Raw genomic sequence first — 24,410 nt, forward strand, 5'->3', positions numbered from 1 at the left:
GATGCAAGTCATATAACGGCCAGAAATAGTGTTATTCCTCGTGCACACACAGAATGGGCAAAACTTACTTGAAAGTACAGTTACCCTTTAATGTTTATTACATCATGTTTAAAATAAGGTATCACAAAATACAGGAGACGATGACCAAAAGTACTAAAGATTAATCTATATACAGCTGAATATAACTCCTATTACCTTTAGTAGCAGCTGCATACATATTGGCCTTCTAGTGGCAGGCAGAGGCAGTCAAGAGTGTGAAGGGACAGAGGAACTGTGCTCGATACTAAAGAAATAAAGCGCCATAGCTTTATCAATTATGTTACAAAAGTGCTTTACATTATTTATGCTGTTGGTTTCTTAGAAAGTAAAGTTACGCAGTGGGTGTTAATGATCTGTAATCTATACAACAAAAATCAATAGAAAAGCTGTTTAAGAGAAGCCGACATAGCTAGCCAGTTACAACTTGAAATTTTTGATTGATTTCAAACTAGTTAGTTACTGCTATGGATATATGGTGATTTTAGCCTAAAGCAGAAATTTGAAGCCAATTTAAAAAAGAAGACATATTAAAATGTTCTATGATGTGGCCAGTTTAACATGCCCAAACTCTCAAACTAGTGAAAGGTCCTTTTTAAAGGGGTTTTCCCATAAACAAAGTAAATTTTATTTTATAGATCTTGGAATAATAAAAAGTTCCACAATTGGATGTTAAAAAATGTTCCTGTGCTGAGGTAATCTTATAAATGGGCCTCTGCTATGTACTGTGTAATGGCAGTGTCTGACCATGTAGGAACATGGTCTGATCATACCACATCTCCTGGGCAGGGAAGGACACAAAAAGAGTATACAGACAGGATAGCATAGGATTGCAAAGGAATTTTTCTGTGAGGTAAAACATGTTTCTAAACAGGCAGAGAAATGTTTTACCTCACAAAAAAGCAGCATCTGTGATCCCCTGCTGTCCTGTCTGTATACTCTTTTGCCTCCTCCCCTGCCCAGGAGCTGTGGTACTTTGTACTTTGTTATTGGGATTAACCTTTAAGGAGTCACTTACAGTGAATAATTACTCTAGTAAAAATACAGATATCCACTATGTTACATAATTACTTTGTTAAAAATCTTAAAAAACACATGTCCATCTTATCCAATCTATATTACTACAATGCTGAGCCAAAAGAAGACATAACTCCCAATGAGGCAAATGCTTATTGAATCATATTAGTGAGAATGTTCCTTGCTGAGACCAAACACAGTATGGCAATTAGAATAAATCACTGGAATAACAATCTATCTACTGCAACCTAGTACCCATAACTTGTGATCATACACAGTATCTGGCAAGAAACACATCAAGGCTCCCCTTCAACCACCATAACTTCCTGTGGCAGACCGAGCTGTTTTGACCTAGAAGAAGGCAAAGCACAAATCTCCTTACAGCTATGTATGCTGGTCAATTTCCCTAAATAAGATTCCCTATGGTATACAGTATATCACTTATTGCTAAATAAACTAAAACAGAATGCAATTTTTCATTTTTTCATAAATATTTAGCCTTTTTTAAAATGTTGCCCTCTATAGATGAGCAAATGTGCTGAGATTCGAATTTCGCAGATCACTCAAATTTTTCATGGAAATAATTTGATGAAAAATGAATGTTCCTTATCATGCTTTAGTTTAGAGATAAAAGAAAAGTTGCCGCTTTTCTGTCACACAGCTGCACCTCAGCACTTGGTGCTCTGCGCATCCTTTTACATCTTCCGTTATGTTCACTTGGCTTTGGGGAGCTCCCCGCACCGAGAAGCCCAAAGAAGTCACAATAGCATGATGCCATGACGCTACAAGGCATTGACTAGGCTTTGGACAACGTTGTGAATCAAGACATCTGAGGACTACTCTGCGCTAAAAGCCTGGTGCCAAGTAAACATCTTGGAAGAAGACACCAGAAGAGGCTTGGAGCATCACCCAGGGGCAGCAGAGATAAGCAGTAAGGTATTTTTAATTTTCATCACTTTGCTCACTACAATTTAACAAAATGGTGGTCAGACCTGGAGTGAATCGCAAAAAAATTGAATTCTGTACAATTCAAATTTTTGTAACATTCAGTGCAAACTCAATTTGCCTCGAACATATTTGCTCAGCTCTACTGTCCACCATTTCTACCTCTGGTTAAGGAACTCAATAGTTTTAATAGTTTACGATTGTAAACAAGCTTTACCCTCTTTTAATGCCTTAACACAACATCACATACATGTTTGTAATTGAGTTCGAGATCGCTTGTGGAAAGGGCTCAGGAGCTGAACTACTCTTCACACAGCAGATACAAGCTATGTTATATAGCAAGCATCTGTCCCTAATAGCTGAGCTCCAGCCACAGCTATTAACCATTTAACTGCTGCTGTCAATCTCTTACAAGGGCATATAAATGGAATGCACACCACTACTTGTGCGTACTGGCTCCCATCGGCATCCCGTGATGCCATTGGATACTATGGCAGCTGTAGGCCTCATTAAGGCACTCATTGTCGCTGTCTTGATACTCCTCTGGTTCATACTATACTAGCTATTGAGCCCGTTCTACGCCCGGGTGGCGAGCATTTTTATTGGTATATGGTCTCCCATGCTGGTATTTGTGCTGCCCCCATCCTAGTATTTGTGCTGCCCCCATCATGGTATTTGTGCTGCCCCCATCCTGGTATTTGTGCTCCCCAATCCTGTTCCCCCATCCTGTCATGTGCTGCCCTCATCCCTATCCTGGTATGCATGGCACGCCTCATCCCTATCCTGGTATGCATGGCACCCCTCACCCCTAATCCTGGTATGCATGGCACCCCTCACCCTCAATCCTGGTATGCATGGCACCCTTCACCCCCAATCCTGGTATGCATGGCACCCCTCATCCCTATCCTTTTATGCATGGCACGCCTCATCCCTATCCTGGTATGCATGGCACCCCTCACCTCCAATCCTGGTATGCATGGCACCCCTCACCCCCAATCCTGTATGCATGGCACCCCTCACCCCCAATCCTGGTATGCATGGACCCCTCATCCCCAATCCTGGTACGCAAGGCACCCCTCACCCTCAATCCTGGTATGCATAGCACCCCTCACCCCCAATCCTGGTATGCATGGCACCTCTTATATGGTCTCCCATGCTGGTATGTGCTGCCCCCCTCCTGGTATTTGTGCTGCCCCCATCCTGTTCCCACCACCCTATCCTGGAATGCATGGCACCCCTCATCCCCATCCTGGTATGCATGGCACCCCTCATCCCCAATCCTGGAATGCATGGCACCCTTCACCCCCAATCCTGGAATGCATGGCACCCCTCACCCCCAATCCTGGTATGCATGGCACCCCTCACCCCCAATTCTGGTATGCATGGCACCCCTCACCCCCAATCCTGGTATGCGTGGCACCCCTCATCCCTCATCCTGGTATGCATGGCTCCCTCATACCCAATCTTGGTATGCATGCGCCCCTCACTCCCATCCAGGTATGCTTGGCACTCCTCATACCTATCCTGGTATGCATGGTACCCCATCCCTCATCCCTATCCTGGTATGTATGGTACCCCTCATCCCTATCCTGGTATGCATGGCACCCCATCCCTCAACCAGGTATACATGGTACCCCTCATCCTTATCCTGGTATGCACGGCCCCTCATCCAAATCCTGGTATGCATGGTCCCCCCACATCTCTATCCTGGTATGCATGGCACCCCTCATCCCCAATCCTGGTATGCATGGCACCCCTCATCCCCAATCCTAGTATGCATGGCACCACTCACCCCCCAATCCTGGTAAGCATGGTCCCCTCACTATCCAATCCTGGTATGCATGCTCCCCTCACCCCCCAATCCTGGTATGTGTGGTACCCCTCATCCTGGTATGCATGGTCCCCTCACCCCCAAATCCTGGTATGTGTGGTACCCCTCATCCTGGTATGCATGGTCCCCTCACCCCCAAATCCTGGTATGCATGGTCCCCTCACCCCCCAATCCTGGTATGTGTGGTGCCCCTCATCCTGCTATGCCTGGTCCCCTCACCCCTAATCCTGGTATGTGTGGTACCCCTCATCCTGGCATGCATGGTCCCCTCACCCCCCAATCCTGGTATGCATGGTCCCCTCACCCCCAATCCTGGTATGTGTGGTACCCCTCATCCTGGTATGCATGGCACCCCATTCCTCATCCTGGTATGCATGGTCCCCTCACCCCCCAATCCTGATATGCATGGTCCCCTCACCCCACAATCCTGGTATGCATGGTAACCCTCATTCCCCCAATCCTGGTATGCTTGGTACCCCTCATCCCCCCAATCCTGGTATGTATGGTACCCCTTACCCCCCATTCCTGGTATGCATGGCACCCCTCATCCCCCATTCCTGGTATGTATGGCACCCCTCATCCCTTTCACGCTACACACATACAAAAAAAGAAACACTTGTACTCACCTTTCTACCCTGTACTCCAGCGCTGCTGTGTCCTGTTCTGCCAGGGGAGGAGTGCGGCGCCGGAAGTGTGTCTTCAGTAAAATGACGCCTTCACTCCGCCCCCGGTCTCCGGCCAGAAGAGAGGCGCCGCGGCAACGCTCCTCCCGGTCAGGTAAGTATGCAAGTATGGCGCCGGAGATCGCAGTATGCATTCAGTGTCTACGCATACCGTGATCTCCGGCGCCATACACACTCCTCTTACCTGTAACGGAGCCAGACTGCGCAGGCGTGTCGCGCTTGCGCAGTCTATAAAGGCTCCAGACAGAAACACGCATCTCCGGTTATATTATAGATTCTATAATACACTAGTATTGCAGTATATAACATTGCCGCCATCTTGGTATTCCTTTGATTTACCCTATATACTGCTATACTGTAGTATTGCATTATATAATATAAGCTATTGGACAATCATGGGTTTAAGTCCCCATAGGGACTAAAAAATTACAGTAAAAAATAATTTAAAAAACGTTTTAAAAAATAGAAAAAAAGTATAAAAGTTAAAATCACCCTCCTTTTCCCTCATCCAAAATAATAATAATAATTTTTTTTTTAAAAAGAAACATATGTGGCATCAATGTGTTCATAAAAGTTTGATCTATAGAAATCTTAAATGAATCAACCCTATTTGTAAACCCCAAAATAAAGAAGTTAAAATCAAAACGCCAGAAATTTCACCACACTTGGAATTTTTTTGCCCGTTTTTCAGTACATTGAATGGTGAAATGAATGGGGTCATTCAAAACTACAACTAGTCCTGCAAATAAAAATCAGTCATACAGTATGTCTCTTGGAAGAAAAAAAATAAAAGCATAAAAAATAGAAAATTGGCTATGCAAGGAAGGGGTTAGTGTTTGAAAGGACTCAACGTGGCGGCTGATAAGCTTTGCAGTAGTTTGTGATGTGTGCGGCGGATGTCACCGGGTTTTATGTATCACTAACGTGTAGTGTTGAGCGAACATGCTCGACACTGCTCGGTACTCGCCCGAGCATCACGCTACTCGGGATGTTCGGCGAGCACCGAGCATTTCCGGGTTACTCGGGCGGGAGCTCGGGTCTCCGCCCTGCATGTTTGGTGCTCTTTACAGAGCCAATGAACATGCAGGGATTGCCAGCCAGTCATTGTAATGCTGCAGCCATGTTGTTTGTGGGCATTACAGTGATTGGCTGGCCGCACAGCGTCACCTCCCAGACGATCAGCCCGTCAAGATTGGTGTGTGTGGGTGTCTGTGCGATGTCTGCGGGTGTGTGCGGTGTCTGTGCGATGTGTGCGGGTGTGCGCGGTGTCTGTGCGATGTCTGCGGTGTTTGTGCGATGTCTGCGAGTGTGTGCGGTGTCTGTGCGATGTCTGCGGGTGTGTGCGGTGTCTGTGCGATGTCTGCGAGTGTGTGCGGTGTCTGTGCGATGTCTGCGAGTGTGTGCGGTGTCTGTGCGATGTGTGCGGGTGTGTGCGTGCAGGCAGACATAGGCCGATGTGACACTACTACTCCCATTGGCCTATGTCTGTCCCCGGTTCACTCGTGCCAGCAGGATCAGCTCGATGGGAGCAGTAGTTCCCATCAGCCTGATCCTGCTATATAAATTGCCCTACTGTGTCCCCAATAAATTTTAAATACATGTCATTGGTGGCCAGTGGTTACCTACAATAAATTAGTTCATACATTACCTGTCCCTGCCGATCGCCACCTAAAATAAAGTAAAAAATAAAAAACTACACCTATACTCACCTAGACACCTAATTCCCCGAAGCCATCGATCTCCTGTAATAAAATATAAAATAATAAACCACAACCTTATCCTTACCCCTCCGTAGTAGTCCACGAGTGTCCCACGATGATCTCCAGTTTAGAGCAGCCACATAGAATGTGACCGCTCTGAACCGCTGCCGCCGCTAGAATGATGGGGCCGTAAGGGTTCGCCGGAGTTCAGGCAGCGCTGCTCAGGTTAGCTCTTTTACGGCCCTGCTGTATCGTGAGAAATTCCCACGGTACAGCAGTGCCGTAAAGGAGGTCTCCGGCGCTGCGCTGCCTGAATGCACTCCGGTGACCTCAGTCAGTGGCTCCCGCTGCCGGGAGCGGACGTGTTCCCGGCAGCGTGAGCTTACAGCAGCCATGCACAGGTGTCACCATCTCCAGATGTGACAGCTGTGCATGGGAGATCAGCGCAGGAACGTGGACAGGTAACTATTTTTTTTTTAGTAAACTAAGAATTAAATAAAATTGTGTGTTTTATTTCAAATAAATTATTTTCTTCTGGGTGTAGTGTGTGTTTTTTCTTTTTAACACTTTGTAGGTTAGTAATGGGGGTGTCTTATAGACGCCCATCATTACTGACCTGGGCTTCATAGCAGCTGGCGCTGACATGAACCCCAACCCTATTACCCCCTGCCACCGCACCAGGGCAGCGTGGAAGAGTGAGGCTAAGTGCCAGAGTTGGCGCATCCTATGGATGCGCCATTTCTGAGGCGGCTGACGGCTGGTGTTTCTAGCCTGGGAGGGGGCCAATATTCATGGCACCCTTCCTGGGCTATTAATATCAGCACCCAGCTGTCTGCCTAGCCTTTGCTAGCTATTAAATAGGGGGTACCCCACGTCATTTTTTTGGGGGGGTCCCCCATTTTAATAGCTAGTAAAGGCTAGGTATTCAGCTGGGGGCTCATATTAGTAGTCTGGGAAGCTTCCCAGGCTTCAAACATCTGCCCCAGCCGTCTGCTTAACCTCCGCTAGAGCCTAAAATTATGGGGGATCCCCACGCCAATTTTTTTTTAAATAAATCCTTTATTTTAACACTAAATGACTTTTGAGGAGTTAATAAAGATGCAGTCCCTAAATTATTATTTATTTTTTAATTAATTTTTCCCAAAAATTTTGACGTGGGCTTTGCCATATTTTTGTATGCCAGCCAGGTACAGCATCCAGCTTCTATGAACGCACCATTTTCCGGGGTGGCTGCGGACTGCAATTTGCACCGGGGGGGGGGGCAGAAAGCTTGGGCCTCCCTGCGCTGCAGATTCCATCCCCCAGCTGCCTAGTTGTACCTGGCTGGACACACAAATAGGAGAAGCCCCACGTATTTTTTTTTTTAATTATTTCATGAAATTCATGAAATAATAAAGAAAAAAAGGGCTTCCCTATATTGTTGTGTCTGGCCAGGTACAAATAGGCAGCTGGTGGTTGGGCGCAGCCCGTTCCTGCCTGCTGTACCTGACTGGACACAAATATAGTGCGAAGCCCCAAGTCAATTTTTTTTTAATTATTTCAGGAAATTCATGAAATAATTTAAAAAAAATTGATGTGGGGCTTCGCCCTATATTTGTGTCCAGCCAGGTACAGCAGGCAGGAACGGGCTGCGCCCAACCACCAGCTGCCTATTTGTACCTGGCCGGACACAACAATATAGGGAAGCCCTTTTCTTAAAAAATTATTTCATGAAATAATTAAAAAAAATTGACGTGGGGATTCGCACTATATTTGTGCCCAGCCAGGTACAGCAGGCAGGAACGGGCTGCCCCCAACCACCAGCTGCCTATTTGTACCTGGCCGGACACAACAATATAGGGAAGGCCTTTTTTTCTTAATTTCATGAATTTCATGAAATAATTTAAAAAAAAAAATACGTGGGGCTTCGCCCTATTTTTGTGTCCTGCCAGGTACAACTAGGCAGCTGGGGGCTGGAATCCGCAGCGCAGGGAGGCCCAAGCTTTCTGGGCCCCACCCGCTGCAAATTGCAGTCCGCTGCCACCCCGGAAAATGGCGCGTTCATAGAAGCGCCATCTTCTGGCGCTGTACCCAACTCATCCAGGGCCCTGGTGCGGTGGCTCACTGGGTAATAAAGGGGTTAAGGCCAGCTTGGTATTATCAGCTGGCCCTAAGCCCGAAATTCATGGGGTCACGCCAATATTAGACATGACCGCCATGAATTTCTAGTAAAGTATTTAAAAAAAACACAACACCCAGAAAAAAGTCCTTTAATTGAAATAAACACACAATTCTTTATTGTTCTAAATTAAACTATACTTACCATCACGCCCATTCCAGCTGAAGCCAACGATCTCCTGCAATAAAAGAAAAATAATAAAGCAACCTCATCCTTACCTTTCCATGGTTCCCACGACAGCTTCAGCTCTGCTACATCGAGATGACAGGCTGGACCGCAGCAGAACGCTGCCATCCAGCCTGTCATCCCGCAGACACTGAGAAGCGCAGGCATGCTTGCGCTCCTCAGTGTCTCTCTGTGACGGCATCCAGATGAGCCGAGGTCATGTCCAATGAACTCAGCTCACCTTATGCACGTCACTGACAGCGTGGGAGAATTCTCCTGCACTCAGCGCTTCAGCATGAGAATTTTCCCACGCTGTCAGTGACGTGAATGAGGTGAGGTCATGTCCAACCATGCCTAGCCTTTGCTAGCTATTAAATTAGGGGGGACCCCACGTCATTTTTTTGGGGGGGTCCCCCATTTTAATAGCTAGTAAAGGCTAGGTATTCAGCTGGGGGCTGATATTAGTAGCCTGGGAAGCTCCGTGGGTATTACCCCCTTCCCAGGCTTCAAACATCTGCCCCAGCCGTCTGCTTAACCTCTGCTAGAGACTAAAATTAAGGGGAACCCCACGCCAATTTTTTTTTAAATAAATCCTTTATTTTAAGACTAAATGACAAGTACAGTAATCAACACTGTCACTGTACTTCATATATATGTGACTGACATGTTTCTATCTATATAATCTATGTGTGATTCTCTATTCCTTCTACTCTAAATTGTCGGGTACTGATGCTGAATTGCCGGTCGGCTTTTTTAAAGAGACGGTGCATGAAAACACTATTATATTTTTAAATAAATCCTTTAACACTAAATGACAAGTACAGTAAGCAACACTGTCACTGTACTTCATATATATGTGACTGACATGTTTCTATCTATCTAATCTATGTGTGAAGCTCTATTCTGTCTGTTATAAATTGTCGGGTACCGCAGCTGAATTGCCGGCCGGCTTTTTTAAAGAGACAGTGCATGAAAACACAATTATTTTTTTAAATAAATCCTTTACACTAAATGACAAGTACAGTAAGCAACACTGTCACTGTACTTCATATATATGTGACTGACATGTTTCTATCTATCTAATCTATGTGTGAAGCTCTATTCTTTCTGTTGTAAATTGTCGGGTACCGTTGCCGCTGATGAATTGCCGGCTTTTCGCGTAATACATTCTACATTATTCTTAGTTGTTTTACTTCATGTAGAATTAACCTACAAGGAAAGAAAGGGTTTATTTTCATTCCGATATTTGTGTCCCATTGACTTGCATTGGTTTCCGGTATCGGAATCGGCGATATCCGATACTTTTTGGGTATCGGTCCGATCCAATCCGATACGATATTTCCTGATATCGGAAGGTATCGCTCAACACTATCCTTAACATATTTCACAGGAAAGCACTTTCACTTTCGTTTTTGAACGTTTTATTTTGAGCCTGTAAAAGTGTATTAATACCTCTGACCACGTTGTTCACAGCAGTGACCTGGGGGTCAGAAATGCTTCCTGGGGCGATCCCCATGCTGTCCCCATGTCATTTGAGCACTGTCACTATCGTTTTGGGCACTTGTTAGGCTTTTAAAAGACTGCCGGGGGAGCCGCCGCAAAAATGCTCGAGTCTCCCATAGACTAACATTGGGCTCGTTGCGCGGGTCGAGCACCCGAGTATCACGGTGAGCTCTGCCCGAGCTTTGAGCACCCGAGCATTTTAGTGCTCGCTCAACACTACTAACGTGTCATCGGGATAGGTCCTAAGTTCTCTTCTCTTGGACCTCCATCAAAAAAGAGAAGTTATTCCCAGCATTCAAAAGAAATGTTCACCGAATAACATGTAATTCTTCATTGTGTGGGCTACTAACCTTCAGGGTAGTTTACATACCAGATTAACAGGACACCTGGCATGTGATTTCCTACCTCAGGCTGCGGAACAACAAGGCTGACCCTTGCCACCAACATATGCACCTCTGCAAATATCAGAACACTCTTGTCATACAGAATAAAACCTGTTCATATATATTTTTTGACCAGCTAATAAAGAAATAATAGTTCCATGCAGGTTTGTCTCTCATCTTGTTTGCTGTTTATCTCACATTATTATGCAGAATTATGGAGATAATTTCCTGGTCATCTCACAAGACACTCCATACCTTTTCCCGTAGGAGGTGAATGTGGAGGGAACCTTATGATGTATATATTGGCAACAGATGCACACAATTATAGCTGTTAGCGAACATTGCTTTCCAATGTAGAAGTATCTAAGGAAACATATGTAGAGCACAGTGTGCATCATTTCTGAAAGTGAAGGTACTCAAGCACAAGTTTGGTTATTAATATTATATTTCTAGAATCCACTAGTTGACTTTGGTTGGACAATAGTTTGTGTGTCACATCTATATCGAGGCCTTATGGCTCTGTATTAAGGATCTCTAGGCACCATGGGTAATGCCATGTGGTGTTACAATGCTGTATTAAAGAGCTATTCTTGGAGATGAAGGCCCTAATTCATCAAAGTATCGATGCCACAAAACGGGCATAAATTGCTTTGAAAATGTTTGAGCAACGCGGAGTTGTGCAAATATTTTGCAGCTCTTGGAAATTTCACACAATTTTGAAGCAGCTCCACTAAAATAGGAGGAGTCAACGTGGTGGGATGGGCCATGATTATGCCGCCCAAGTTTCGTACAACAGAAATGTTACTCCAGTCCCTGACTAGAGTATCATTTCTGGTAAGGCACACGCCACCAATAAGAATAACCTAATTCATTAAGTGGCGTGAGTCTCTTAATAAATTCAGCACATCTTATCTATGCACGTCAGTCTTACAGAAAAAACCTCCGTATGAAACTGGAGACATAAGAGGGTATAGTAATACTGCATGCAACATAGTTGTCAACAGTCTCAAATTTTTGGAAACCATCCCTACATATTTGGCTTTGTCTTAATCTGAAAGGTAGTGAAGTTTCAATAATCCCTGTATAAAAATGATAATTGCTATCTGACTTTTGGGCACTCCACGCGGGAGAGGGTGGCTGAATTAAAATGTCCCAACAGAGATGTTGTTAAATAATATGTAGTATGGATTCCGTATTATGGCAAAGGATGCACACAGACATCATATTGCCATGTGGATGAGCATTAACTGTCAGGATGTGTTTTTGCATTTACGTAATGAAGCTCATGAGATATTTAAGATCAATATAAGTTGATTGGATGCTGAAAATAGGCAATGAATGTACAGTGAACATAGTATATCCTCCGAAAGACAGAAATCACAATGAATCATCAATATGGCACTTGAAAATCCTGAGGTGCTGGGGTAAACAGTGTTGCTTACTTATCTACCCTACAGCAAGTAATCAGACTCCACTTGTCTTTGTGCAAATTAAGTTTGGATCGTATAAGAAAATACATCCAAGTGGTTCTTATGAGCAACGTCACACTTTTCTCTCCACTGGTCTTTCTTACAGTGGACTAATTGGCTTTCTATGAAATTAGACATAGCTCTTACTGTATATGTGTGTGTAAGCCTGAGATAATCAGATGGTGTGAGCACAGCACCGATGCCGCCTGATGACGGTGAATACATCCTCCTGTATGTACAGTAATGTGGAGAAGGTGAAACACGTAGTAAAACTAATAGTCATTTACCTTCTACTTATTAATGATATTTGGAAACATTGTCGTTAAATAAAGGAAAGAAAAATCACAGAGGACCTTTCAAGAAGGTAAGCCCCCGATCGTTGGCGTGCACTGTTATTATATTTATGAGGAAGGGTACACTATTCCCTGATGGAAACAGAGGTGTTTTTCCTGATACGTTTTCTCATTGTCACGCAAGGAAAAATAACAGACATGCAAGCATCGGTTTTGCCAAGTTGATGTTGACCAGTATACTAAGATGAAATAACTGATGCACAAAGATGACAGTAAGCTAATTAATCCAGTGTCCAAGTGCCATGCACCACTGATAAATTCTGTGCTTGGTTGGTAGACCATTGAAGAAAACTGTTAAAGGGAATCTGTCAGCATGTTTTTGAAATGTAATCTGAGAGCACCACGAGCTGGGGCCAGAGATCCTGGTTCGCATCTTATCACTGATCTGAGCTTTGCCAGAAATGTTACTCCAATCAGAGACTGAAGTAACATTTCTGGTTTAAGTCATGACACAACTTTTGGTGAATTTATCGGAAAAACTTTGTCACATCCTGTCCTCACTTTGGTGAAGCTCGTCAAAACTTGCATGAGAACGCCAAAAGTCATCCATTTTTTTTGCACATCTTCTTGCACAAAAATGTTGCTACATTTGAAGCTGTTTTACACCATCAATCTAGAGAAAACACCTTGATGAATCGGGCCCTACATTTTTCAACCAAAATCTCAGGTGCTTCAAATCATTGAATTCTAGACATTAGTCAAAGTATCTGTAGGTAGACACAGAGATTGAAATGTGCCCATAGCTGTTTAATGTTCTTTTTTTAACCCATCGATTTTGGTGGGACTGGAAGAACAGCTCTTCACTGATGGCAAATGATTTCCACATGCCTGATCCATTGTTGCCATGGGAAGTAAGGTGTCTAATAGCAGCTTATTTCCCTCTCCCTACTGAGAACAAATGTATGGGTGGCCACCTTCTATTTGAGGTATATGCTCACCAATACTTTGTAATATTGGGCTCTTACAATTCTAACAATTCAGACAAATATTAAATGTAGCAAAAAATGATATAACAATATAAATTGCTGATCCCTATGCTTACAACATTGTGATGACATGAACTGAGACTTGACCGTACCTTCAATAGTATGAATCACGAATGACTATGTTTAGACTCCCATAATGACGCGAAGACATGTTGACCTTGTAGTGAAATTGAAAGTTCACTTATCTTTCATTATTAAGGTTTATCTTTCATAAGGCTATTGGATAAGTGTAGATGAAATGGGATAAAGTAGTTGGTTGGGGACTAAAGAACAGCAATAGATAGAAGGTTTCTATAAACATCTGGGTCTACAATTAAAGCTTCAGTGCTGAGCCAACATTATGAAAAACATTACATTCATATTCAACATTGCTCTATTTTAATTTTTTTCCCTCTTCATTTTTCTTAATCCCATATCTTCTTTTAGCACACTTTATTGATATTGGCCCATCTCCAAAAGACCCCACCATTTTCGTCCTTGAGTCTTAGTGCTCAGCAATACATTGTGACCTCACCAGGAAAATTTAATGGACCACTGAATATGAAAGGTATTGCATGTAATTAGAAGCTTATACAAGCCAAGTAATAATTGCCCTCTTTATTCTATGCTGTGTCAGGATTTCCCAACTACAGAATTACCCACGTGACATTGAGGAGATTATGGTATTTCTGAGTATTGCCTTGTATTACAGGCAGCAGGTGAAGCTTCTAGGTGTATTTAAAGGATGTCAACACCATTTTTTTACTTAAATGCAGGTATTTTTTGGCTTAAAATCATATTTTCAATTGGATTTAATTAAAAATTGACACCATCTGTAGCTGTATGCAGAATCAGTTACCTGAGAATCCATCAGTAGGTTAGTTTTTATGACAAAGTTTGCAAAATCTTTCTTCTTCTGAGCTCCACTCAGCTCATTTATGACTACATGAAAGTTGAGCTTAATTTGGAGGTCATAAATCAGTTGAGAGCTCAGAAAAAGGAACATAAGAGTAATAAACTCAGAACCAGCTCACTTCTCAGTTAAAGGGAACCTGTCATTAGATTGACGCTGTCGAACCCTGGGCAGCTCGAATCAGATCCTGGCTAAGCGATTGTCAACAGGTCTACACTGCAGTGTTTCAGAGGAAACATGGTTTGAAAAGCAGGCCAGAGTCCTCCGAGAGAAACCTACATAGTCCAGTGTGGCCCCTGGCCGACTTTTCTCCTTCCCGCTCCAGTTGATTCACAGGTTATAGGGAAAGAACCTGTGAGTCAACCATAGTTGGGCATGGAGAAGACAACTACAAACTGCACCAATCAAGGCACGTCTCCTGCTATAGACCCCGACTGGCTTTTACAAGCTATATTTAATCTAAAATGCTACCGCAATGGCACAGACAAACTCAGTTTCATGCTGCCGATGTTTCAGGCAGCATGAACCTAATGACAGGTTTCCTTTAACTCATTCTACAGCTAGCAATAGACAATGTACTACAAATTCAATAGAAGCAAATGGTGTAAAAATGTAGTGAAACCCTACGGTAAAAATAATTTTTAGAAGGAATACATGTATTTACCTAGAATAAAATGTCATTGAAGGCGTCCATGCCCTTTAACTGAACTGCCGTAGCTGCAACATTAAAGGCTGGTTGCAGCTACAATTTTCAGATCTGCATCATGATGATATTTATCCAAGGGTAATTTACAACCAGAACTTTTGCTTGCAAGGGTGAATAAGAAAATGGCTCTAAAAATGAAAATTGGATTATATACAGTACAGACCAAAAGTTTGGACACACCTTCTCATTTAAAGATTTTTCTGTATTTTCATGACTATGAAAATTGTACATTCACACTGAAGGCATCAAAACTATGAATTAACACATGTGGAATTATATAGTTAACAAAAAAGTGTGAAACAACTGAAAATATGTCTTATATTCTAGGTTCTTCAAAGTAGCCACCTTTTGATTTGATGACTGCTTTGCACACTCTTGGCATTCTCTTGATGAGCTTCAAGAGGTAGTCATCGGAAATGGTCTTCCAACAATCTTGAAGGAGTTCCCAGAGATGCTTAGCACTTGTTGGCCCTTTTGCCTTCACTCTGCGGTCCAGCTCACCCCAAACCATCTCGATTGGGTTCAGGTCTCGTGATTGTGGAGGCCAAGTCATTTGACGTAGCACCCCATCACTCTCCTTCTTGGTCGAATAGCTCTTACACAGCCTGGAGGTGTGTTTGGGGTTATTGTCCTGTTGAAAAATAAATGATGGTCCAACTAAACGCAAACCGGATGGAATAGCATGCCGCTGCAAGATGCTGTGGTAGCCATGCTAGTTCAGTATGCCTTCAGTTTTGAATAAATCCCCAACAGTGTCACCAGCAAAGCACCTCCACACCATCACACCTCCTCCTCCATGCTTCACGGTGGGAACCAGGCATGTAGAGTCCATCCGTTCACCTTCTCTGCGTTGCACAAAGACACGGTGGTTGAAACCAAAGATCTCAAATTTGGACTCATCAGACTAAAGCACAGATTTCCACTGGTCTAATGTCCATTCCTTGTGTTCTTTAGCCCAAACAAGTCTCTTCTGCTTGTTGACTTTCCTTAGCAGTGGTTTCCTAGCAGCTATTTTACCATGAAGGCCTGCTGCACAAAGTCTCCTCTTAACAGTTGTTGAAGAGATGTGTCTGCTGCTAGAACTCTGTGTGGCATTGACCTGGTCTCTAATCTGAGCTGCTGTTAACCTGCGATTTCTGAGGCTGGTGACTCGGATAAACTTATCCTCAGAAGCAGAGGTGATTCTTGGTCTTCCTTTCCTGGGGTGGTCCTCATGTGAGCCAGTTTCTTTGTAGCGCTTGATTGTTTTTGCAACTGCACTTGGGACACTTTCAAAGTTTTCTCAATTTTTCGGACTGACTGACCTTCATTTCTTAAAGTAATGATGGCCACTCGTTTTTCTTTACTTAGCTGCTTTTTTCTTGCCATAATACAAATTCTAACAGTCTATTCAGTAGGACTATCAGCTGTGTATCCTCCAGACTTCTGCACAACACAACTGATGGTCCCAACCCCATTTATAAGGCAAGAAATCCCACTTATTAAACCTGAAAGGGCACACCTGTGAAGTGAAAACCATTTCCGGTGACTACCTCTTGAAGCTCATCAAGAGAATGCCAAGAGTGTGCAAAGCAGTCATCAAAGCAAAAAGTGGCTACTTTGAAGAACCTAGAATATAAGACATATTTTCAGTTGTTTCACACTTTTTTGCTAAGTATATAATTCCACATGTGTTAATTCATAGTTTTGATGCCTTCAGTGTGAATGTACAATTTTCAAAGTCATGAAAATACAGAAAAATCTTTAAATGAGAAGGTGTGTCCAAACTTTTGATCTGTACTGTACATTCCAAAATGCTTACCCTCTCTACTGGTACCCAGAGGCAAAGCTTTTTACTTACTGCATGTTATGTGTCTACATTAAACCCCACATTTTGTGCAGCTCAGTATTAGTGACAAGGTTGATATGGGGACTACATAAAGATGCTGCTGTCATGAATCACTGTACAAACCTCCATATAAAATTTATTTGAGTGTTCTCCTTATGCCTGAGTGATGTTCTGCTGCATCATGTGCATCCCACAGCCTCATACTAGAGCCACCAAGGAGAACCTTTGACCGGCTTTGGTCATAGCTACAGTACAGACCAAAAGCTTGGACACACCTTCTCATTTAAAGATTTTTCTGTATTTTCAAAACTATGAAAATTGTACATTCACACTGAAGGCATCAAAACTATGAATTAACACATGTGGAATTATATACTTAACAAAAAAGTGTGAAACAAATGAAAATATTTCTTATATTCTAGGTTCTTCAAAGTAGCCACCTTTTGCTTTGATGACTGCTTTGCACACCCTTGGCATTTTCTTGATGAGCTTCAAGAGGTAGTCACCGGAAATGGTCTTCCAACAATCTTGAAGGAGTTCCCAGAGATGCTTAGCACTTGTTTGCCCTTTTGCCTTCACTCTGTGGTCCAGCTCACCCCAAACCATCTCGATTGGGTTCAGGTCTGGTGACTGTGGAGGCCAGGTCATCTGGCGTAGCACCCCATCACCCTCCTTCTTGGTCAAATAGCCCTTACACAGCCTGGAGGTGTGTTTGGGGTCATTGTCCTATTGAAAAATAAATGATGGTCCAACTAAACGCAAACTGGATGGGATAGCATGCCGCTGCAAGATGCTGTGGTAGCCATGCTGGTTCAGTATGCCTTCAATTTTGAATAAATCCCCAACAGTGTCACCAGCAAAGCACCCCCACACCATCACACCTCCTCCTCCATGCTTCACGGTGGGAACCAGGCATGTAGAGTCCATCCGTTCACTTTTTTTGCGTCGCACAAAGACACGGTGGTTGGAACCAAAGATCTCAAATTTGGACTCATCAGACCAAAGCACAGATTTCCACTGGTCTAATGTCCATTCCTTGTGTTCTTTAGCCAAAACTTGTCTCTTCTGCTTGTTGCCTGTCCTTAGCAGTGGTTTCCTAGTGGCTATTTTGCCATGAAGGCCTGCTGCACAAAGTCTCCTCTTAACAGTTGTTGAAGAGATGTGTCTGCTGCTAGAACTCTGTGTGGCATTGACCTGGTCTCTAATCTGAGCTGCTGCTAACCTGCGATTTCTGAGGCTGGTGACTCGGATAAACTTATCCTCAGAAGCAGAGGTGACTCTTGGTCGGTCCTGGGGCGGTCCTCATGTGAGCCAGTTTCTTTGTAGCGCTTGATGGTTTTTGCAACTGCACTTGGGGACACTTTCAAAGTTTGCCCAATTTTTCGCACTGACTGACCTTCATTTCTTAAAGTAATGATGGCCACTCATTTTTCTTTACTTAGCTGCTTTTTTCTTGCCATAATACAAATTCTAACAGTCTATTCAGTAGGACTATCAGCTGTGTATCCACCTGACTTCTGCACAACACAACTGATGATCCCAACCCCATTTATAAGGCAAGAAATCCCACTTATTAAACCTGACAGGGCACACCTGTGAAGTGAAAACCATTTCTGGTGACTACCTCTTGAAGCTCATCAAGAGAATGCCAAGAGTGTGCAAAGCAGTCATCAAAGCAAAAGGTGGCTACTTTGAAGAACTTAGAATATAAGACATATTTTCAGTTGTTTCACACTTTTTTGTTAAGTATATAATTCCACATGTGTTAATTCATAGTTGTGATGCCTTCAGTGTGAATGTACAATTTTCAAAGTCATGAAAATACAAAAAAATCTTTAAATGAGAAGGTGTGTCCAAACTTTTGGTCTTTACTGTATCTTCATGGGAAATATATTATTAAATAATATTAGGGGTCAAGACCACCAAAGCAGGAGATGTTCTTGGTGAGCTCCTATCAGTTTGGGCTCCTAGATGGGACTGACCTATATAACATACATGTCAAATTCTGGCTTGGGGCCAAATCTGGCCCACAGGATGGTTATATGTAGCCCACGACACCAGAACCACCACCCCTATGTGGGGCCATTATTCTGTATGGAAGACTATGAGGGGCCCATTATTCTGTATAGAGGACTATGTGGAGCCCATTATTCTGTATGGAGGACCATGTGGGGCCCATTATTCTGTATGGAGTACTATGTGTTGCCCATAGTTCTGTATGAAGGACTATGTGGTGGCCATTATTCTGTTTGAAGGACTATGTTGGGCCCATTATTCTGTATGGAGGACTATGTGGGGCCCATTATTCTGTATAGAGGACTATGTGGGGCCCATTATTCTGTATGAAGGACTATGTGGGGCCCATTATTCTGTATGGAGGACTATGTGGGGCCCATTATTCTGTATGGAGGACTATGTAGGGCCCATTATTCTGTATTAAGAACAATGTAGAGCCCATTATTTTGTATGGAGGACTATGTGGGGCCCATTATACTGTATAGAGGACAATGTGGGGCCCATTATTCTGTATGGAGGACTATGTGGGGTCATTATTCTGTATGGAGTGCTATGTGGGGCCATTATTCTGTATGAAGGACTTTGTGGGGCCCATTATACTGTATACTGGTTGGCCCTCGATTTTCAAGTTTTTCATTTTGGCCCTCTGTGTGTTTAAGTTTGATATCCCTGCTCTATAATTTACAGAGGACATATGGACATAGGTTTCCCTTATAAGACAACCACTTTAATTAGCAGAAAAATGTAACTAATAAACCATTATGGACCATCCCATTGAAGTATGTATGGTCTTGTATCGAGGTTAATAAGGTCATGTCACATTACCTTCCTTCTATTTACCTTTTTACCCTAAAATCAGATAGGAACTGAAATCTAAAAAACATAATTTAATTCATTTTGCACCAAAAGGTACCAAGTTGATCAGTGGGCACCAATAATAAACTATAAAGCTCATTTGGGCAAATGATCTCAATAGAGGGATGGAACAGTTTTACCTTGTCGTTCCCATCTGGTCAAGCTGTTTTTGAAGGTAATAGAGGAAACTGATTGAAAGGCTTAGTTCTCATTCAGACGTCTGACTTTCATGTACATGTTCAACCAGTTGTTTTTACAGATAGGACAAGAACCCATTATAATCTATGGAGGTATTTACATGTCCGTGTTTTTTCACACAGACCGCGTGTCTGCAAAAATCACAGAGATATGTCCGATTTTGATCCTAGTCAATTATCAAAATAATCCATACAAGGTCCATGAAAATCATTTTTAAACATTTTTTATCGCTTTTAATGATTTTAATATTGAGATGGGTAAGGAAAATTAGCTTTTTTTTTTGCATATGAGAAAATTAATGATGAAACACTAATAGTAAAAAATGACACTGATGAAAATCAGATCCAAAATATTGATAAAAATAAGACAGTTTTCCGTGTACGCGAAAAATCATTGACGTCTGAATGAGGCCTTGGTATGACATACTTAGCAATTCACTCATGTAACCTCATATGTATGTACACAAAATCTATACAAAACAATGTGTTTCGCAAGGCCGGAGCTAACACTTCACCGCGTATAATGAGCTGTTGCTTATTATATTTTCTGCTATGCTGCCTATTCACATCATTTCTGAGTAACCATTCTTAATAAGCATTTTCTTATGAGTTGCACACTTGCGAAATGAATTTCATGCTTTTCTAGAAAACATTTAAAATCACTACAAATACAGAATTGTATCAAAAAAGCCTCATCAATCACTAGGTATATGACATATTCTGTCATTACATTGTTATAACTTAAACCGCTGACCTATAGATGCTGCCATCATGAATCCCCTAGTAGCCTCTGCCATATAAATTCTAAGCAACCTGTTGTCTGATGCATCCAAACATAGCAGCAGCCCAACTATGTAGCTCTGACTGCACAGAAGGCCATCTAAGCTGGGAACAGATAAGACAGGGCAATTTCACAGCTAATGCACTAATATACCAAGATGCTGATTCTAATATTTTGCTGGTGCCGCTTGTGAAGTTTCACCACCAAGATGGACATAAGGCAAAAAAGAACTCATAGAAGAAATCAATCATATTTCAGACACAGTGTCCCTTCGTAAAGGAACATCCCTTCCCATCCTGAGTAGAAGTAAAGGGTTGCCTGACCCTTTTGCCGATGCCTGTGAATGGCTACCAACATACAGACTTTGGATGTCCAAAGGGCTTTATTAGCTTGAGTAGGCCAAAAGAGTGTCATGTTGGCCTCCTTCGTGCTGGTATAAAGTACATTGGTATACCAGAAAAGAAGATATGAAATAGCATAGAAAACTTAGCTATGCCATTCAATGGTATCCAGGAGAAAAGGGTGTTTTTTCCCAATGGGACCCTATGGTTAATAGATGTCACCATATGACATCTGTAAGGAGGGTCACTTTCAAGGAATTCGTCAGCACAGAATGACTATTCAAACCAAGTACAGGAGCTAGGTGTACCCTTGGTGTGACCAAACATTTAGGTGCACCGTTCTACCAAAACGTTTTCTCTATCTCCAACCACCCACTTTGAATGACAGCTTTGGCTTTATAGAGCCAGGGAAGGGCAGAGATAGGTATAAAACAAGTAGGAAAGAAGGTGCACTAAAATCTTTGACCACACTACTGACAAACTCACTTTTAATAAAGATTTCAGCAGCTTTAGCAAGAATATATATTGAAATGAGGTAATAAACATCATGACCTAAGTTGGGCTCCCCTCTTGCCTCTGTCTATCATAAAGATAGTTATCACCTCAGATAGTTACCACCTCTGGAAGTTAGCACCACTCTGATAGCTGCTACTTATGGTAGTTACCATCTCAGGTGGTTACAATCTCTAATAGTTAACACCTTCAACAGTTACCACTTCTGATAATTGCCACTTCTGGCAGTTATCACCTCAGATATGTACCACCTAAGATATGTACCACCTCAGATATGTACCATTTCTGACAGTTACCACCTCAGATAGTTACCACTTCTGACAGTTACCACCTCAGATATGTACCACCTCAGATAGTTACCACTTCTAACAGTTACCACCTCAGATATGTACCACTCAGATAGTTACCACTTCCGATAGTTGCCACCTCCGATAGTTGCAATATCAGATAGTAACCACCTCAGATAGTTACAATCTCCGATAATTACCACCTCAAATAAATAGTTATCACCTCAGATAGTTACCATCTCCGATAATTACCACCTCAAATAGATAGCTATCATCTCCGATAGTTTCCACCACAGAAAGTTACCACCTCTGATAATTTCCACCTCAGTTACCATCTTACAATTCTCTGGTATTGTACATACATGATGTGAAACTGTTCTGAGTAGAAAATTATCCCAATGGAACTAAAGAAAATGAAGTGAAAATTGTCAAAGTAAACCGAAATGTAACATGTCTTCTATCACAGAGGAATTTATATTGCCTGTGTAATGTTCTTTAGAGAATGGAAGAAATTAGTGAAGTAAATTACTAAAACACCTTCTGAGTTGATTAAATGACTACTTCTGAACGTGGTATCTTACATATTGCAGCATTTTGAAGACTCATAATCGGTCCTGTCAAATGAAAATATTAGCAGTGCCAAATCTATAATCTGTCTCTCTACAACATCATGCCTTGCTTTTGAAGGGATTCTAAGCCTTAACATATTTAGGATGCTGTAATATAGAGTGAAGTGATGTGTTGTGCTTCAGGTGCATGAACATCCATTATATATTTACATGAAAATGATAGGCTTTGATGATAGGTCCATGTGTTTTAAATAAATGACAGGCCTGCAGAAAGACAATAGGGGGGTATAAGCATGGGGTCACCCTAGAAACTGTTTATAAACTTCCCTTTCCACCTCAGGACAGTAGGGCCTAGTACTAACTTATATACACCCAATGTCGGACTGGGGTGCAAAGGGCCCACCAGTAACCAACTCCAGGGCCCCACTTTTCAACTACATGCAAATGTGACATTATCCTCAATCACAAATGTATATAACAGTGAACTGGATAAATAAGATGCTGCCTTTGTCTGTACATAGTGAATAAAGTATATTGTGCCAAATACTGCTCATATAAGAGGCTTGTGGCCCACTCTTGCACAGGGACCCACCGGAGGATTCTCCTGTGGTCCAATCCAAGCCTGCGTACACCCATCTCTTGAGGTAGAGTAGGTCATAGAGGCTCATTGGTTTGTTTGTGCCCGTCTTCTTTGTAGCAACACCTGTGGCATGGACAAAGCTGGTGGACACTATGAGTAAAAAAAGTTTTGCCAAACTGAGTTAGTGCCCCCATTACCCAAGGGTCTCTTATCAACTTCGGACTGAATCGATGGTACTACACCATTAGTATGGAATAATTCTATCTTGTTAGTGGGATTAAACTTACATATAGCAGTCTATATGTCCATTGTTTGTCTATAGTTCATCATTTATAAACCAAAAATTGCACTTTTTTGTATAGTTGGAGGCCAAAAACACAGTACCACACTCTGGTTACTCCTTTAAAATTGTAGAGGGGAGATAAGCCTGGCTATATAAAGGGTAGTGGCTTTATCAGCCATGCAGATATCTTCTATGTTGGAAATTTGACATCATGTTTAGTAGTTTTATTATAGAATACATTATTAATGTATTACCAGCCGGCACCTTTATAGCAATCAACAGGTATCCAGGTATTTCATTTGAAACCTATATTACTTTTGTGTATTGGTTGCTCTTATTGTGTTGTCCTTTATTTGTGTGCTATATGACAGATGCTCTATGTACCACCACACAGGTTGGCAATAATGTAAACTTTCGGTTGTATTGCAGGAACACATGGCAGATTGTGTTATTTATACACATAATCTGGTTGTTGTATTTCATTGACAGATGTTGTTGTACTGTTGTAGCTATATGGTAACTATGAAGCAGATGGAGGCATTTTCTTGTATTAAATACAGTGTTCTTCTCTATTATTAATGGGCATGTTGCATTCTTCTCATTCTGAAGTGTTGTGTTTTGTGACACATGCCGATGACATGCACTGTATATAATAGGCGATTATAATAGGTAACTTTGTATCAGTGTGTTGTGCCTGACACATAATAAGACATCAGATACAGTGTTATTTTGTAGGAATATCGGTTGTGTACCTGTGACTCATTGTACGGGTGACTAACTTACATGGTTCGTAAAATGCTTCCATATATAGGACTGACTATAGCAATGCAGTAAATGCTGCAATTCTGTGAGTGGCGTTTTATCATGTGGCACATGTGCCCGTCGCCTTGCATGTGTGAACTGAGCACTGCCGTAAGTACCGTATTATGGTGCTGCACATGCTTAGAGAATTTATGCCTCTGGCATACGGGCTGTATTGGGTACATGCTGATGGTACCATGCACAATGTGTGTTCTGTTGCTGAGGCGTACAGACACGGTTGTGTGGCACGGTGCCCTGTATGGCTTTACAGGAACTTATTGTGCCTTAAAATGTTTACAAGAAATTGTGACAGCAAAATTAATGACTCAACTTCCCCCCCGATTTATGTACTTTTAAAGGATGTAACATATCCGCCTACCTGTGTAGATGTGACGCTATATAAACATATACATATAAAGATCCAAAACAAGACATACACTATAAAAATGCAGGAAAGAGCGTCAGCCTGAGCCATCCGTACACATGTGCTCCTTATACACAGACACCTATTCTGTACACAGACACAGCTCCA

At 42.3% G+C, this 24,410-nt stretch overlaps 1 protein-coding gene across 2 annotated transcripts in view; it reads right to left on the reverse strand.

Moving 5' to 3' along the window:
- Nucleotides 1-24,410, reverse strand: part of CDH22 (cadherin 22) — a 509,665-nt gene that overhangs the window by 484,910 nt on the left and 345 nt on the right. The window lies entirely within an intron of this gene.

This window comes from Phyllobates terribilis, unplaced genomic scaffold (assembly GCF_046119375.1).
Source record: "Phyllobates terribilis strain yellow unplaced genomic scaffold, ASM4611937v1 Scaffold_5__5_contigs__length_657084704, whole genome shotgun sequence".
Taxonomy (NCBI): Eukaryota; Metazoa; Chordata; class Amphibia; order Anura; family Dendrobatidae; genus Phyllobates; species Phyllobates terribilis.